We start from the raw sequence: 18,704 nt of genomic DNA on the forward strand, positions 1-18,704 counted from the left end.
TGATAAATTTGTGACCAGATGTTATTTCCATAAACTCTGCGACTGTAAATGTATAACTGCACTCGGAAAGCGAGAGTGGTTTCCCTTGAATTGCGTCAGTAGGGAGTTCTAATTTTTTTACTTTGCGTTTAGGACACGAGACTACTTTTGACTTATGAGCGATTTTGCACAAGAGTCCACAAGCTTAAATAATAGTTTCAGACAGAACTTCAAATTATACAGCATGATATGTTGTGCAATTTGAAGCAACTCGAAACATGAGATTGTAGGATGTATCACATTACAATACGCACATAAATATGTACAACCGTACTTCATAGAAAGTAAAAAAAATACCGATTTAAAAAATATACATTTATCATTTAATTAATTTTAAAACGGGGGCTTCAGCACGGGTAAAGCATCCAGTGAGGCCCACATTATCAAATAATGTTTTGAAATATGTAAATAATTGTATCTAATGAAAAAAATATTATTTATTTTCAACAAAACAATAGAACAACTGACCGAGCGTGAAGAAATAGTTATTAGATCTTATATATAAAGTAATATACGAAGAAATAGTTATTAAATCTTATATATAAATATATATATATATATATATATATATATATATATATATGGGTCGCCAATATGGGAAGTGGGATGTAGATCGCTGACTTACCTTCAGCGATAGGGATGCCCATAAATTATCTGATTCCAATTTATGAGTTAAAACACTGATTGAAATAAATCGCACTTTACTGTTCATTTAAATTTACAAGGAACAACCGTAAAGACCCGCGCTGAAGCCCCCGTTTTACAATTAATAAAAAGATAATATTAAAATATAAATATATTTTTTAAATCTGTAATTATGGTACCTTTTATGAGGTACGGTTGTACATCATTATGTGTGTATTGTAATGTGATACATCCTACAATCTAATGTTTCGAGTTGCTTCGAATTGCACACTATATCATGCTGCAAAATTCTAAGTTCCGTCTGAAACTATTATTTAAGCTTGTGAACTCTTATGCAAAATTACTCTTAAGTCTCTTGTTCTGAACGAATCGTAAAAAATCTAGAACTCCCAGCTGACGCAATTCAAGGGAAACCACTCTCGCTTTCCGAGTGCCGTTATAAATTTATATTTGTAGAGTTTTTTGACATGATATCTGGTCACGTATTTATCATTTTTTATTTGAAGAACTTTTGGGCAGATACGATATAAAAAATCAGTATTAGGGAAAATGAGGTCGTAATAATATACTGAGAATTCCGACTTTATATCTTGATCTTTATCTCTGATCCATCTGTCTCAAGAGGAAACTTGGTTTTTGCACGCTTCAGTGAGTCTTGTTTTTGTCGTAGTTTGAAGTCTTGAAGCTTTCTTCTCTCAGCATCTTGGCAATTCTGTTGGCATCACATTGTTCAACTTGGCGTCATATTGATGGGGAAGAGGAAGGTGGAAAATTAAAGCTATTTCAAGCAACGCTTTGATTACGAATGGTGATCTTACACCAGGGGGTCTCCCATTCTGGAAAGCGTCGCAAATAGAATATATTACTTTAAATAGGTAAATTGTGAAATTACTTAAATTAATGGGATTTGAACCCGCGACCTCCGTCTTGCTGGTCGCAAGCTTTACCCCTCGACTAAGGAGGCCGTTACGATGCTTTAAGCTTGACATGACTTAAAGCGTGTGTAGCGGTAGGAACCAAAGATATTAGAAGAACGAGATATGCTATGTTGGCCGCCGGACCGTAGCCGGAGTACTACCTAATTAGGGTACTTTGAACGGTATCGGGACGTGTACGCACAGAAATCTGTTCTATGTATTAGTGCGGATACCTTAGCGCAAGCGAAGGTGTGCAGTAGTATTGGTGAACAAAACCGGCGACACTCGGCAAAACAATTCCACTCAGTACGAACTGCGCATAGCACATCTCGTTCTTCTAATATCTTTGGGTAGGAACCGTCCGCTTACATAGTATGACTTTTAGACACGCGTTGTCAGTGGTTTACGGCTGTCACTCGGAGGATACAAAATTTTTTCTGCGCGTTGAGTTCCAGAGAAGGCAGTTGGGTTTCGAGGCCGGTGCAGACGACACGTGAGAACGAGCTGCTTGATTGTCGGCAGATTATTCACACACGTGAGACATTTTAATAATCCTTATGAAATAGATACTTAATTTGGTAGCAATCTTAGATATCACCAAGTTATAAATTTGTTTAGAAGAGATTCTAGACTGGCGCTTATTTGGTGATGTCTTATTTTAAGATGTTTTAGTTAATAAAATTTTACAAGTAAATGTCGTTGCCAAGTTATCGTAGTCGTGCATATTACGTTTGTGCTTTCAAGTAACCAACCACCCCTGTTTTACTGAATGTGAGTCCTTGCTCTTGTATTTAAAGTTTTAATTAAATATTCAACATATTATTATATCTCAATTGATATTCCGCGTGTTCATTTCAATTCCCTTGATATTTCTGCAAGCGATGGTGGATCACTTCACCGGAATACAGTAAGATATATACATGCGGTGACAATCAACGTTACACGTGTTGAGAGACCAGTTATGAATAGCCAGGTAATTCTGAACCTTCCTCTTTCCCATTTCCTTTTATGATCATTCCCTTGCGTTTCACAACATATCCCAATTGGGATGCCAAAAACATAATGACTCCAAGCAGTTCGGTACTAGTGCGATATGCTTATGCTGAGATTTGAACCACGTTTCGGTTCTTCTTGGTTCTAAGTGAAGAAGTTGACCCATTCCGCTACAGCGAAATTTAATAAAATAATCGCAATCGAATCGAGTATTACGTATCGAATTGAAAATTAATAAACGTAATAAAATTTTATTGTTTTTTAAAAATAAAATTTTCAATTGAGTGATCAACCTTGGACGAGTAATTGAAGTTTTTTTTATTATGTTTTTTATTACCTTCTATGGCAAAGTTTGTACAGAAATAATATGAGAATTAATTTAACGATTTAACATTCCTCCTCACTAGGGTTTTCTGTTCTGAGGCGGCTTGTAGTGTGTGTTTTTTTTAAATATTTTTTTTATTCTAGTTGTTTTTAAATCTTCTTCAAAACGTTTGCAAGTAGATTATCATTTTGTTCTCACAGCTATAATAATAATAATACTTGGATGACTTGTATAGCGCCGTTTTTGTGCAAAAACACCTCAAGGGCGCTGTGCAAGCTATGTTTTGTCTTTAGTTTTAAATATCTTCATTTCTGATATTTTTTTGATTTGGTAGAGCAGTTGGAACTCTTGTGCGGTTTATACATAAAAAGGTTTTTTTATTTTTTTTTTATTCATAAAAATATATTTGACACGTGTCCGTATTACGGTAGTCGTTTTAATACAACAGTGTGGTAGATATTTAGTTAGGTATTTTTAATGGTTTACAATCGCTGAATTATCGTATGAAACCAGTAAATCAAACGATTTAAAACCTGAACATTAAAATAATCCATTTTCTGAAAGTTGTTTGTAAACATTTTATTTGCTTAAAAAAATTTGCTTAAAGAAATGTTGTTGAATTTATAAAATGAAGGTGGTAGGTTACATCATTGTTACAGGTAGACATTTATATTATTATTATTCGATAAAGACAAAGATAATGCCAATAAACAGCAGAATAAGAAGCAGAAAATAAAAATAGGTTAATCCCTGTCTTACCAGGACAATCCCTCTAACCACTCGGCCATTGTGCACTGACTTTGTTTTCTGAATCAACAATAATATCCTTAACAAAATTTCCCATATTTACATTATTTTCTATTTTACGAAATTATTAGTTTTAACAACTTTCTACCTCAATAGTTATTCTTCAAAATCTGAAACGGGCCGAGAATAGGTGTTCAATGACATCTATTTGATGCTCATCATGCTTTGTTTGTAATTTGTAACACCCCAGGCTTACCAACCCAAATCTCTGCGCTCCTGAAAAAAACAATATTTTAAAAAATTCCAAAATTGTATACTTGAAAATGCAGAACATCGTCCCTTTTAGGCTTTTAATCAAATTTTGATCACCTGTCAAGCCGTTATAACATTGATTAGCTGATCACAACATTATCATCAAAAGCGTGGGTCTGAATTTTTCAATTTTTTTTGCAGGTTTTATATTTTTAAGCGTAGCAAAAAGCACAAATGTAAAAGACAAGATTATCACTGAAAATTTTGATAAAATAATGATAATCTTTCTTCTTCAATAAGAAATGCTACCAAAAACAACGACGAACTCTTTGAAATTGCTGAAAGAACTCTTGTTAATGATCCGAAAGATTTTATGTTAAACAATTCAATCTGTCCCATTGGCTGCTCTGATGAAAATGTTGATACATTTTGTGCTCTAAATTTTGAAGGTCTTCTCAAAACTTTTTCCAATGAATGTTTCATGGATATGGACAATTGTACCAACAAAACAAGTAAGTACAGTTTGAAGGGCAACTTTGCAGTTATCGATAAAAGTGTCAAGGGAGATGGGCCATGGACAACAAATAATTGATTAACGTCACAAGACTTTAACAACGGGGGCTTGCAAATTTTATAAAACGTTTTTCAACTAAAAAATTAGCGATTTATGAATTTGTAACTTTCTAAGGAATTCAGTTAAAAAATCAGTGATTTTAGTAATACGTTTACCAGAATTAATTAAAATGTAACTATATTGCACACTGTTTTCATACTCTCTCTCTCTTTCAAACACCATGACTTTAGACTTACTTACATTCATCATTCACTCATTCTTCATATATTCTTCGTTCATCCTAGACACGAGAGACTTTAGATCATACTGTTAGCAATTAGCACCGCATCATCAGCATACAACAGACAACATACAACAGCCAGACCTGAAAAAACACCAATATCTCTAAAGTTATGTTATGTTCAGTTGTGCTTAATAAATTCATCATATCCAAAGTGTTATATTTTTTAATTTTCAGATTATATCTTCAAACACGATGGTGAATGCACTTGAATCAATCAAATCAATCAAATGAATCGAATCAATTTCTGCAGAAAATCAATAACAAAGAATTAAATAAAATCTTGCTTTTTTATATTATTTGTATTATTATTATTTTCAACCACTACAACATCGGCATGTGACTAGCATTTTATTTTATTTTTTAGATTCTTAGATTTCATGAAGTGGTGAATCATTTAAATTTACTGAATTTAAAGTTAATGTTCTTTATACAAATAGAACGGCGTCATATGCGCCTCACAATTTTTACCTTATATGGATGTTTTAAACGTTACCTGCCTATTATAGACTTAGAGGCTCTGTGGTTTATCGGAAGGGATTTTTTTTACCTAAAAACCCTACTAAAATTGCAAGTTTTGGAGAATCATATTCTTCAGCTTCAGCATCACTACATACATGTCTGTTTGTGTTATGTTGGTATGAGGGGGGAAATTCAGCTGCGCCTTATTATAGGGAATTCCTCCACATTCGCCTGTGGAGATATGCAACATCGCAGAAAACCATAGTCAGCGTGTGCCTAGCTTGGTGGTCTTAGCATTCTCAATGACTGTATTAAACAATGCACTGAATAATGAAGAAAAAAATCTTACCTACACAGACAAAAGGGGTTAACCAAAAAAAAATACCAAAAATAAATCAACTGTCCAATTACGAGGTACAACAATATGTAAGAACAAAACAATAGGGCCTTACTTATAAACGCGTTTTTAATTTTATACAACTGATAAACAACCGCTAATGTATAGCAAACGGTTATTTATCATTTGGGTGAAATTCAAAAGAGTTTATTAGTACGTATGTAAAACAACACCAACAAACAGGAGACAATAATGTTTGAAGTCAGAAAAGTTCTGGGGGCTGTCGCTAAATATGTCCCGATGCTTACCTCTACAGTCGATGTTATATTTTATTTAAAATTATTTATTAACCAATAAAACAACATAATTTTTGAAGTGAAACTTCTTTACGCGCGTCATGCAATTTCGAGGAGTAAAACCAACTCATGACCGAAACGAAAATGCGGGACCGATTAAAGTTCATTTGATGTAGTAAAAGTTTTGAAGTAAAATATAAATGCTTCTTAGCTCATCTCGACAACTGGCGTTGGTGGTGTAATGGTCAGCATAGTTGCTTTCGAAGCAGTTGATCCGAGTTCGATTCTCGGCCATGGAATATTATTTTTTTGTTTTTAAGGAATTTTTTTTTTTTAATGGTTGACCATAATATCAATCCACTAAGTAATATTTTAGGCCTGTAGCATAATTGAAAAGTTAAAGAATGATATAAAATTTTTTATGATGTTAACGATAAAAAAATGAAAAAAAACATAAAATTAAAATAAAAAATGGGCCAACGGCACGCGGTGTTCCCAAGCGGTCACCCATCCAAGTACTGACCGCGCCCAATGTTGCTTAACTTCGGTGATCGGACGAGAACCGGTGTGTTCAAAATGGTATGGTCGTTGGCAAAAGTTAAACAATATTAATTTCTATTCTACCTGCCAATAAATATATGAAAATTAGTATAAAAAAGCCCTAATAATATTGAAAAAATTAGCAAGGTGTGTGCGAGGTTGATAAAAATAATCATTACATACGCGCTTGAAAAAGATCGTAATTACATTAATAAGTTTGTAGGAATTTTTTTTTTCAATGGTTGACCATAATATCAATCCACTAAGTAATATTTTAGGCCTGTAGCATACTTGAAAAGTTAAAGAATTTTATGATATTATTAATTATAGTAATGATAAAAAAATAAAAAAAACATGAAATTAAAATAAAAAATAGGCCAACGGCACGCGGTGTTCCCAAGCGGTCACCCATCCAAGTACTGACCGCGCCCAATGTTGCTTAACTTCGGTGATCGGACGAGAACCGGTGTGTTCAACATGGTATGGTCGTTGGCAAACGCTAAACAATATTAATTTCTACTCTACCTGCCAATAAATATATGAAAATTAGTATAAAAAAGCCCTAATAATACTGAAAACATTAGCAAGGTGTAAATATTATATACCTAGTTTAACTCACTCTCCTAACTCATCTTCGCTGTCTACAGGCAGAGCGCACGACTGTGGTCGTGAAGAACCGAGGTTCGATCCCCGCTTTAACTAATTTTTTTTTTCTTTTTTTATAACTTTTAATTTTTTTTATCACATGCTACTTATAAATATGTCAATAGACAGAAAAAAAGAGAGAATGAAATGAAAAGAGAGAGAGAGAAGAATACTAGAAGTTTCACTTCTGTCTTGCGTAGGCTTGACACACCCATTTTTTTTTTTTGTATAATCGTCACTGGGCTGAGCCTGTTCCGAGGTAGCAGGAGTGATATCTTATTTTAGTTAATGATAATTTAAATAAAATCAGAGATATAAATAAAAGGATATATAAAAAAGATAAATAAAAAATATATAATTAGATAGATAAATAAAAAAATATGTTTATCGAAAGAAATGAAAATACAAATAAATGAATGAGAACAAAAGAGAAAAATAAAGGCGTGGAGTGTGTTATAATATATTGTGTACAAACTGTACAATGCCTTTGTTGACTATCCATGTGGGAATTTTGGTTCTTATATTTACACTTGTTGCCCGGTCTTTAATATCTTTTTCAATTAAATTGAAAAAATTTGGAGCCAGATTATGGAGTCTTTGTCCACAAGTGGTATTTATCTAATCATGTGTTGATGTCTGTTTCTTGTTTCGTAATTGTGTTGTACAGTATGATGGTTTAGTTTGTCTTTTTGATAATTATAGAGCTATAATTTGTATGTATAGTTGCTATATGTTCAGTACGGTGATGTCCTTATATAATTATTGTCGGGAATCTGTAAGGTTTTTTTGGGATAACTTTAATTAAGACGTTTTGCGCTTTGTCAACCAACCATACCGTGAGAGATAATTGATCGGGCTAATGCGTAATATATCTTTTTAGAGTCTTAGTTTGCATTATGTTTCGTATTAAAGAAATATATATATATATTTTTACTTTACCCGCTGTTTTATTTATTTGTTCTGTCCATCTAAAATAGCTGTCAATGTATATGCCCAAGTCTTTAATTACATGGGTCCGTGTTAGTGGGTTGCATAGGTAATTTTTTTTAGATGTGCAGTCATGGTTAAGTTTTCATCTAGTCTTGGTTGTCGTCTGGGATCTATGCTTAATGCCATGTACTTTGTTTTGTCTATATTTAGTGTCGGCAGATTATCGTCTAACCAATATTTTATCTTGTTAATTCCTTCAGTTGCTTTTTTAAATACACTTCTTTCAAGAATCCGATTTAAAAACAAGAACAATGTCATCCGCAAAGCAAATAATATCTCCGAAAATGTCTAACTGACACAAGGAATTAATATACAGTAAAAACGGGATGGGTCCTAATTCCCTTCCTTGGGGAACTCCGTAACTTATGTATCTATTGACGCTTGTTATATTTTCTACTTTTAGTGAGTGGCTGCGGTCAGTTATATATGATTTGAACCAGTTATAAGCTGAATTTTTAATACCTATGTTTTCCAGTTTTTTTAAGGAAGATTTTGTGGGACACTGTATCATAAGCCTTGCTCAGATCCAGAAATACCGAAAAGCAACTTTTTTTTGGTCAACATTTTTTAGAATGGTCTCTGATACTTGAATCTTGTACTCCGATATTCTTTCGGAAACCATACTGATTTTCTAATAAGATTTTAAGTTTGTCTAAGTAGTCTACAAATTGGATTTTCTCAGGGGCGCTTTAGAGTTGATGCAGGTATTACAAAAAATATAAATATTACAAAAATAAAGTGAATTCAAGTTGAGTAAAATGAAGTACAGGAACAGGTGACACGAAGATATAAGATGGAGACTCTGCAGCAAGAATCCTAGGTGGTGAAGAAACTGGACCAGCTGCTGCAGCGAGAGAGTTCACAGCGTCCAACAAAAGTGCCAGCACGAGGTTCGTCATCCACGTGGTTATTTATAAATTAGAAAAGAAAGTTGAGTCATTTTTGATACTATGTGTATTTATTTTTCTAATTTGAAATATTCTAGGCGTTTCCTGTCTGCAAGCATTGAAGGTACACCCACCCTGTCCCACCCCGGTATAGGTGACTTATGGTCACCCCTTCGGAGCTCTCGCATGAATCTAATTTTTTTGAATAAACGGCTCTACAATTTATATAAATGAAGTTAGGCCTTCAATGTCCCCGCATACGGTGTTATGAAGCGGTATGCAAGCGCTTACAAGTACTAAACTAAAGACAACACAGAAAAATAAACAACAAAACTATCAAGTTCAAGTGTCAGGCAGATAGTTGGTGGAGGGGACCCACACTCCAGTACCTGTAAACACATAAAAGTAAAGTAAACAATAGAGTGACGGGGAAGTTTCGCCGAACCACGACTGGCAGTCTTGTTGAGAAATTGGTGGTGGTTGGGGCGACTGGTGCAGGTCAGGACTTCCACACCCCTTAGCCGACCACCCGGTGGTGTGCGGTGGTGCGACCACCCCTGTCTGCAAGCAGTGTGGGCAATCAGGTTCTACCCGAGTCAGGCCATAAGGACTTGAGTTTTGTGTGCGTAGTATACGCGCCGCTCGTGAGTATCCGCCATACTTTTTTGTGTGTAGATTCAGCCTAAATGAGTTCTTGAATCTGGAACCTTTGCCGAAAGCGGATCCAACTCCAACTATGTTTTCAAATTAACCACTCCCAGATAACTCGGACCCAAACTCGAATCCGGACTCGGACCAAGCCTCGTACCCAGACTCGCACCTGACCTCGGACCCGAACTGAGACCCGGACCCGAATGCCTCTTCATAATAATGTAACCAGCTCCCAGAGTTGTCATCGTGACCCGTCAGCCTTCTACTAGCAACAAATTATTTGAGTGATTGTAAAAAAAAACTAACCCTCAGTGTCTATTGATATTTGATTAAATTAAATGAGTTTCTTAACTCTTGGAAATATAATTCATTATAAATATAATTCATCTATGTTGCTTATACTTTTTTTGTAATAAAAAAAAATTAAAAAAGTGGTGCATAGGTCCGAGTCCAGTGTAAAATTTCGAAACATTAAAAAAGTTTTGGTTAAATTTTGGTAATTATTAGGGATCGCTGGCAGTGTTGCCATGTTAGCATATTATATGCTAAATTTGGCATGATTACTCCATTTTTAGCATAACTATTATGTTTTTAGTATATAGCATATTTATTTGGCTTATTTTTACAGAAACATGAAAACAATAAAAACCATTTTTTTAACTAACAAAAATTATATCGATTGAAAAACTGGTGTCTCAATGGAGAAACATAGTTCACATTAAATGAGAATCGTTGACTTGCACTGTAGAGTTTTGGAATGAAGTCATGCAATATAAAGATGCAGCTAATAATAACCCCTTCGGTGATTTATGTCAGTTTGCAATGTCTATTTTAACATTGCCGCATTCAAATGCGGACATTAAACGTGTATTTAGCCAAATTAGTCTGGTCAAAACAAAACTCCGAAATCGTTTGGCGGTGAGAACCCTGAATGCCATTTTGTACGTGAGATTTGGCCTAAAGAGAGCAGGAAAGTGCTGTTATTCTTACACTGTTCCTGGCGAAGTACTACGCTGCATTGAAACCAAAGAAAGTTACGACTCCGTCTCTCAGCCTTCCACATCAGCTGCTGTTAATGAAGAAGAAGAAGATGAAGATGAAGATATTGATATTTTATTTCACTGATTTTATTTCTAAATTAAATTTATGATAGCTTTTTTTTGGCATTTAAAATATAATTTAGCATTTTTCTGCCATATTTTTCCCATCACTCTATTTATCAACAAATACTAAGTTAAATTTATGTTGGCTTTTTTTGGCATTTTTTAAAGGAATTTAGCATATTTCTGGCATATTTTGAAGTAGTTGAGCTGGCAACACTGATCGCTGGCCACGATTAATGCGTTTTTTCCACTTTCATTATTATAACCTGTATTAAAGGTTGGGTTATTATAGGTTAGGTTGAGTTAGTATAAACTAGGTTAGATTACGTTAATAAGTTAAAAATTAAAAATGAGAAAGTTGAAATTTAAAATTTAGGAAATGCAAACAGTTGCTTTTTATAGTAATTAAAGTAAATCAAAAGTTTTTATTATTAAAATAATTATATTAAACGTGGCCAGCGATCCCTAATAATTGTTTTTTTATAATTTTGTCTTGTAAAATTATATCGGGTCTATTATGACTAATCTTTCAGTCTGTTAATATAGTTTTATCATAATATATTTTATAAAATTCATTTTCTAAAAATGAATTTTGTTCGTATTCATAATACGGTACTATATTACGGCAGTCAATCAAGTTATGTTTAATTACCAAACTTTATTTTTTTATTATTACCTATCTGTGATTATTTACCTATTTTTTAGTTATTTTCTCGACACAACCGTGTCATTAACTTTATTTGTGGATTTAAATTTAATTATATTGTTATATTAAGTAAACTAAACTTATGTATATGTGAAATAAAACAATAATTTTTGTTTAAAACCACGAATTTTTATTAATTTTAAGACCGACCGGTTTCGCTTCACTCGAGCATCGTCAGGGTACAAAATTAAACTGAGTCAGTTTAATTTTGTACCCTGACGATGCTCGAGTGAAGCGAAACCGGTCGGTCTTAAAAATTAATAAAATTCGTGGTTTTAAACAAAAAACCTTGTTTTATTTCATTAAAATGTTAAACCACAAAGTGATTGCTTTCTACGAAAAAACTTATTTGTATTTTTTTAAATGATGTAATTGTAAAGCTGCACATCTTGACACAGGAATGCCCTAGGGAGATGTGCAGATTATGTTTTTTTTTATGTTAAAAACTATTTTTTTAATATTAAAATAAATCAATGAATAACCAATTAAACTAAAATTTACCACAAAAATATGAACATAGATACAGAAAATGAAAACATCTCCGGTGACAACAAAATTTTTGTACTTCATATATTAATCAAATTTCTCTCGTTTTCTCTAAACGTATCTTTCACCCACCGCTGCACTATCCACGCCTAAGTAAAAAAACGACAGTAATTTTCATTAATATATATTATATTATAGAATCTAATAGAATAGAATCTACCTACAACCTAGAGTTCACAGTGAAATACGCTCCGTATTAAAATTGCATAAACAGTAAGGATTTGCAAGTAAATACAAACAAAAAGTGTTAAATACTTTATATTACTTGGTGTTTTCAGAAATCAGTCAGTTATATTTCTTAAATATATTATGTGCTGAGCAGTGTCGTGTTTTAAAAATTTCAAATAAAAACATTTCTGAAATCATAAACATACAGAACGCGCATGCGCTCTAGAACTCCTGCCCTGTACGGTCTCCCAAAAATACATAAAAAGGAAATCCCAATGAGACCGATTGTCAGCGCTATTGGCGCTCCTACATACAAACTTTCCCAATACCTCTCGAGATTATTGCAGATGCAAACTGGTAAAACTGAATCGTGGATTAAGGATTCAACAGATCTGATAAGTAAGCTCAAGAAAGTTAAGACTGAGGAAGGAGATATTCTGGTCAGCTTTGACGTCGTGTCACTTTTCACAAATGTGCCTCTAGAAGACTCCATGACAATGCTCAGGGAGATATGTGAGGAAGACATTTGCAAACTTTTTGAACACTGCCTCAAAACGGGATACTTTGCGTTTCAGGGTGAACTATTTGAGCAATTGGAGGGAGTTGCGATGGGCAGTCCGTTATCGCCAGTACTAGCCAACTTTTTTATGGAGAAGTTTGAAGAAGTGGCACTCGACACAGCTTCGGCTGTCCCTAAAGTATGGTGGCGCTACGTCGACGATGTCTTCGCCATTTGGCCTCATGAAACGGAGAAACTAAACAAATTCCTGGACCATCTTAATTCTCTCCACAGCAAAATTAAATTCACAATGGAACTGGAAAACGAAGATAAAATCCTGCCCTTTCTAGATGTGGAGGTGATGCGAAAACACGATGGTAGCCTAGGGCATACTGTATATAGGAAACCAGCCCATACAAATCGGTACTTACACGCTGATTCGCACCACCACCCAGCGCAAAAGAGAGGACTTATCCATACATTGGTGACCCAAGCGACCAGAATATGCGAAGAACATAAAATCGGCGCGAAACTTACGAAGCTGACCGATGCACTGGAGCGTAACGGCTACCCAGCAAGTCAGACAAGGCAAATCATAAGAGCCAAATCTGCACCAAACGAAGACAGAGTTGAACAAGAGTCGAAAGTCTGTGCCTTCCTGCCTTATGTGCACAATGTGACAGACAAAATTGCCAGGATTTTGAGAAAGGAAAATATCAAGACTGTCTTCGGAACAACAACAAAGATACAGGACTTACTGAGGTCTGCAAATACTAAGTTTCCTCTGGAAACAGATGGAGTGTATAAACTCAGCTGTTCCGGATGTGACAAGGTCTATGTAGGCCAGACAGAGCGGACTATCTCCAAAAGAATTTCAGAACACTTCAGAGCTTGTAAACTCGGCCACCCTGACAAATTGGCAATTGCCGAGCATTTGATTGACACCGGGCATTACTTTGGATTTGTTCCTGAAATCCTGGGGAGACCGAAAACTTATAGAGCACGGCTGATTACGGAGGCCATTGAAATTCATAAAAATCCCGTAAACATTAATAGAGACGATGGAGCTAAGCTTAATAGTTCTTGGTATCCGGTAATTGACGGATACACCAGAGCTAAACGAAGAAAACCACTTTAAATAAAAAATGATACGTTAATGTATGCTCAGAGGGTTGGAGCTGGCAACACGGTATCACAACCTCATAAATAAGCTCACATTTTAACACAACCTCAAATAACACATCTGCCCTGATGATGGACACTGCAATGCTGTCCGAAACGTTGGCTAAAGAAGGAGTTAGCGCAACACGGCATAATACCCCAAAAACAAATAACAAAAATACTTTTGGCCGTGAAAATCTTAAATCATATTTCCGATGATGTTAAAAAAGTTACTACGGCCCTGAGAAATATTGATATTACCATTAATACTCAAGACATTAAAATGTACAGGTTGGGAACGAAGAAAATTTCAAACAAATGTAGACCAATCAAGATAGAACTCAATGAGGAGCATTTAGTCCGGAAAATCTTAATTAATAACAAAAAATTCAAAGATGGTGTTAAAGCCGGCAACGATCAGACGAGTCAACAAAGAAAACAACTTATGATGCTTCGGGAACTAGAAACTAGAAAGAAAAATGGCGAACCAAATTTAACTATAAAATATATTAATAACCTCCCCAAAATTATCGATGTTTTGCCAAAAAACTCTAACTAAATAAATGTAACCTGTACTATCAGAATAAAAGAAATGTTATAGAATTAAGCACGAAAGTGGTTGATGTGAAATTACAGAGGCCAGCTAGTAAACATAAACCGGGATCATGCCGCATCTACTACCAAAATATCAGGGGTATCAAATCAAAACTCGGAAAATTCAAAGTTACAGCTCCTACCATCACACAAGACGTCATCGTACTCACCGAAACCTGGTTGGAACCTTCCATTCATTCAGCGGAGCTCGGATTACCGAATCACAACATATACCGAATGGACCGGAGTCATAATACTAGTGCCAAATCAAGAGGAGGGGGCGTCTTAATAGCAGTAAATAAAAGCACTAACTCTAAATTAATTAAACATAAAAATTATGATGTTCAGCAAATATTTGTACTATTAAGCGGAAAATCATGTAAAACTTTTATTGGCAGTGTATATATTCCTCCCAACTCGGACTTGTCGATATACAAAAATCACTGTGAGGACGTCAAGTATGTAAAAACAAAATATCCAACACACGAAATAATTGTCTGTGGTGATTACAACCTACCGAATTGTATGTTTAATGATCCTAATTACTCGCCAATTTCTGATTGTGAAAGGGATATTCTGGATATGTGTTCTTATTTAAATCTTTCTCAATTTAATAACGTACCCATTGTTAACAATCGCATTTTCGATTTGATATTATCAAATGAAGATAATGTAAATGTATACGAATCTCCTGAGTTCATTTTCCCTATAGATAAACACCATCCTACACTTATAATTTCTATACCCTACACTGGAAATGATAATCTTAAAATCTCAAGAATTTGTTATAATTTTAAAAACGCAGATTACAATAAAGTTAATGAGGTACTGTCTAACATTGACTGGACGAGTCTAAATGACGGTGATATTGATTACAATACTGACTATTTTTACTCGCAACTCAATAATGTAATTTCAAATAATATTCCTTTTACCCAACATAAAGAATCAACGTATCCAATATGGTTCACTAAGGAATTAATTCACTTGATAAATTGTAAAAAAGAATCTCATAAAATCTATAAAGAACATAGATCTGTACCTAATTATATTAAATTTAAAAGTGTCAGGAAAGCTTGCAATAATTTGTCTAAAAATAGTTATAAAAATTATATAATGGAAGTGGAAACACTATAAATCATGACGTAAAACATTTCTGGAAACACGTTAAGTCTATGAAAAAAAATGAAGTCGGGATCCCCGGAACTATGAATCATAAACAAAGGAGTTCTAGCAACTTAAAAGAAATTGTTGACATGTTTGCCAATTTCTTTAAAGATGCGTTTGAACCTGACATTTCAGATGAACAAATTCCGGAATTTTATTCTGATATAAACTTGCAATTATCAAATATTAATATTAACATCACCGACATTACAAATAACCTTAAAACGCTTGAACCAAAATTAAGTTCCGGGCCGGATCAAATTCCACCCATCTTGTTGAGAATAGTTTGGGGCTTGATGGAGTCTTCAAAATAACAGACGCATGGTTTTGGTTTCACAAAACTGCATTTGTACTTTATTTAATGTTACAAGTTTAAATTTATTCCCGACCCGGGCAAAACACTTTTACAGGTGGTCAGTTGACCATAATTCCTGCCTGTTACTATTTTTTGGAGAGAAGAAGTGAAAAAATCCACTCTGCGAGGCTTTTTATAACCTAATCAAAATAACACACATTGACAATCTAATTATCCAAACAAATACTGTCATAGAAGCCAATGGTAATTAAAACACCTGTTTTAACAATAGGCCCTAGCTTTACTACTGACCGCTAGGTGCTAGGCAGTGCCCTGTAAAATAAAATGGTTGTGCACTTAGCTAATAACTTGTACATTTTAAACACATCTTAATTAAAAACTGTGCAGACAGCTTATCCATTCCGTTGTTCATATTATTTAATAAGTCTCTCTCAACGGGAAATTTCCCAAAACTTTGGAAAAAAATTACTTAACTCCAATATTTAAATGCGGGAATAAATCTGCAATTGAAAATTATCGTCCAATTTGTATCCAATCATCAATACCCAAGATTTTTGAAAAATTAATTCTTCTAGAGATAAACCCCAGCGTGAAATCCATCATTACAACTTGCCAACATGGTTTTGTTTCAAACAGATCAACCTTAACCAATCTATCCCTGTACGAAAATTATATAACAAATGCACTTGCTAATAAACAACAAGTCGATTCTATATATACTGATTTTAGCAAAGCGTTTGATAAGGTTTGCCATAAAATTCTTGTTAGCAAACTGGCGAAAATTGGCATAACCGGTAACGTACTATCCTGGTTTAAGAATTATCTGTCTAATCGAGAGCTTACTGTCTGCATCAAAGGTCAACTGTCCTACACTTTTACAGCTACAAGCGGCGTGCCCCAGGGATCACATCTAGGACCCATTCTTTTCAACGTATTTATAAATGACGTTACAAATGTATTTAAACGTGTCTTTATTTTGATTTTCGCAGATGATATTAAAATTTACCGAATTATTGACAATATTAATGACTGCTTATTATTACAATCAAATCTCATTAGCTTTTCTGATTTGTGTATTCTAAATAAATTAAACCTCAATGTAAAAAAGTGTCAAGTCATGAAATTTTATAGGAAGAAAAACCCATTGATTTTCACATACTGTATGAATAATCAAGCCTTAGTATCTGTACCCGAAATAAAAGACCTGGGGATAATATTTGACACCAAATTAACATTTATCTCCCAAATTAACAATATAACCACTAAAGCGATGCAAATGTTGGGTTTCATATTAAGAACTTCCAAAGATTTCAAAAATTTAAAAACTTTAAGAATATTGTATTCATCCATTGTCAGAAGCCATTTAGAATTCAACTCAACCATTTGGAATCCATTTTACAATATTCATGAAAAATCTATCGAGCGAATCCAACATAAATTTTTACGTAACATAAATTATAGATTAGGTATTCCTATTGAAAACATTAACTACACCTCACTGTTGAAAGTCATGGGCCTTGCCACATTAAAAGAAAGAAGAATATGTTCTGATCTCTTTTTTCTTTATAAAATTGTTAATAACATGTTTGACTCCCCTGAACTCCTTAGGTTGATCGACTTTCATGTGCCTAGTAGAACGGTTCGTCAGAAGGTACCTTACCATTGTAACATTGCAGGTACCAAAGCAGAAATAAATTCAGTAATGAACCGACTACACAGTGCAGGGAATAAATATTGCGTGAACACTAACGGTACTGAATGTCTATCAGCCTATAAACACATTATTATTAAATCTGTATGTCAAATATGAACTTGGCAAACATTAACTGAGTATGCGAACTATTTCTACTACTCTACAAAATACTTTTAAATAAATAAATATTATAATACTTAGTTCAATATTGTAATACTTAACTTAATGTTATACTTAGTACTTTGTTTAATGTTATGATACTTGACTTAATATTGTAATACTTAGTTTAATATTATAATACTTGGTTTAATGTTATAATACTTGACTTAATATTGTGATACTTGGTTTAATATTATAATACTCAACTAAATGTTTTTCTATTAGACTTTTTGTCGATTCTTATCCTAATCTTGCGTAATAGAGATTGTTAATTAAAGTTACATAGATTATAGGCTAATGTGAACAACAATTTCATCCTTTTTTATTCAATTGATTTGGAGGATATTGGCAGATCATATATTATTATTTCATTTACTTAAACTTCATGTTACCTACGTTTCGTAAACTCTTGTTTCATGTTACCTATATTTTGTTAACCTATGCATTGTTAAATCTTATATTTTATGTAATCTGTATATTCTCATATATTATGTAAACTCTTTATTGTTATTGTATTTAAAAAACATAATTGCACTGTATGTAAAAGCCCTATGGGCGTTTAAATGAAATAAATAAATGAAAAATAAATAAGTAATATAAAATAGTAAATAAAAAAAAGATTATAATATTTTCATTAAATACTAAATTAATGTACCAAAGCCGATTAGAAGGAATATATTGAAAAAAAATTGAAAAATAAGAATTAAATTTTGGTAGAAAAGCATTAAAAGCCAAGATACAACTAGGTACCGGTAATAAATTATTAAATGATATTTTTTAATAATGTTTTCGAACATGTACTGTCTAAATCTAATAACCATTTTCCTGTTTTTATACCGAAGGATGACAATTTCAAGTATTATTAGATTGTGTTTTTCTTCTTTCTGGATCTCTCTCGATAAAGGCAATTCTTCTTTCTAAATCTTCATTCAATTTTGCCAGGAGACAATTTTTATTTTCATTTTGTGATATTCCAACTAACTAACTAAGTATCTTACCATCACGCCGTTTC

At 33.5% G+C, this 18,704-nt stretch overlaps 2 non-coding genes across 2 annotated transcripts; both read right to left on the reverse strand.

The window, feature by feature from the left end:
• Positions 1 to 6,341: 6,341 nt before the first annotated feature.
• On the reverse strand, positions 6,342 to 6,460 carry LOC149409728 (5S ribosomal RNA). The gene has a single exon (XR_016305166.1). It is a non-coding gene; the product is annotated as a 5S ribosomal RNA (ribosomal RNA).
• A 322-nt stretch (positions 6,461 to 6,782) lies between these two features.
• On the reverse strand, positions 6,783 to 6,901 carry LOC149409729 (5S ribosomal RNA). Its single transcript, XR_016305160.1, has one exon. It is a non-coding gene; the product is annotated as a 5S ribosomal RNA (ribosomal RNA).
• Between the last annotated feature and the right edge of the window lie 11,803 nt (positions 6,902 to 18,704).

Source organism: Hesperophylax consimilis, chromosome 30, assembly GCF_061612785.1.
Source record: "Hesperophylax consimilis isolate HC1 chromosome 30, BYU_Hcon_1.0, whole genome shotgun sequence".
Classification (NCBI taxonomy): Eukaryota; Metazoa; Arthropoda; class Insecta; order Trichoptera; family Limnephilidae; genus Hesperophylax; species Hesperophylax consimilis.